The following is a 315-nucleotide window of genomic DNA, read 5'->3' as shown; positions in this document are numbered from 1 at the left end:
AGCTTTTGCACAGCAAAAGAAACAGTCCACAAAACCAAAAGACAACCGACAGAATGGGAGAAAATATTTGCAAATGACATATCAGATAAAGGGCTAGTATCCAAAATCTATAAAGAACTTATCAAACTCAACACCCAAAGAACAAATAATCCAATCAAGAAATGGGCAGAAAACATGAACAGACATTTTTCCAAAGAAGACATCCAAATGGCCAACAGGCACATGAAAAAGTGCTCAGCATCGCTCGGCATCAGGGAAATCCAAATCAAAACCTCAATGAGTTACCACCTCACACCCGTCAGAATGGCTAAAATT

This window comes from Callorhinus ursinus, unplaced genomic scaffold (assembly GCF_003265705.2).
Source record: "Callorhinus ursinus isolate GAN/ISIS: 27379988/994484 unplaced genomic scaffold, GSC_fseal_2.0 scaffold3, whole genome shotgun sequence".
NCBI classification, from domain to species: domain Eukaryota; kingdom Metazoa; phylum Chordata; class Mammalia; order Carnivora; family Otariidae; genus Callorhinus; species Callorhinus ursinus.
This window is presented reverse-complemented; position numbering follows the sequence as displayed.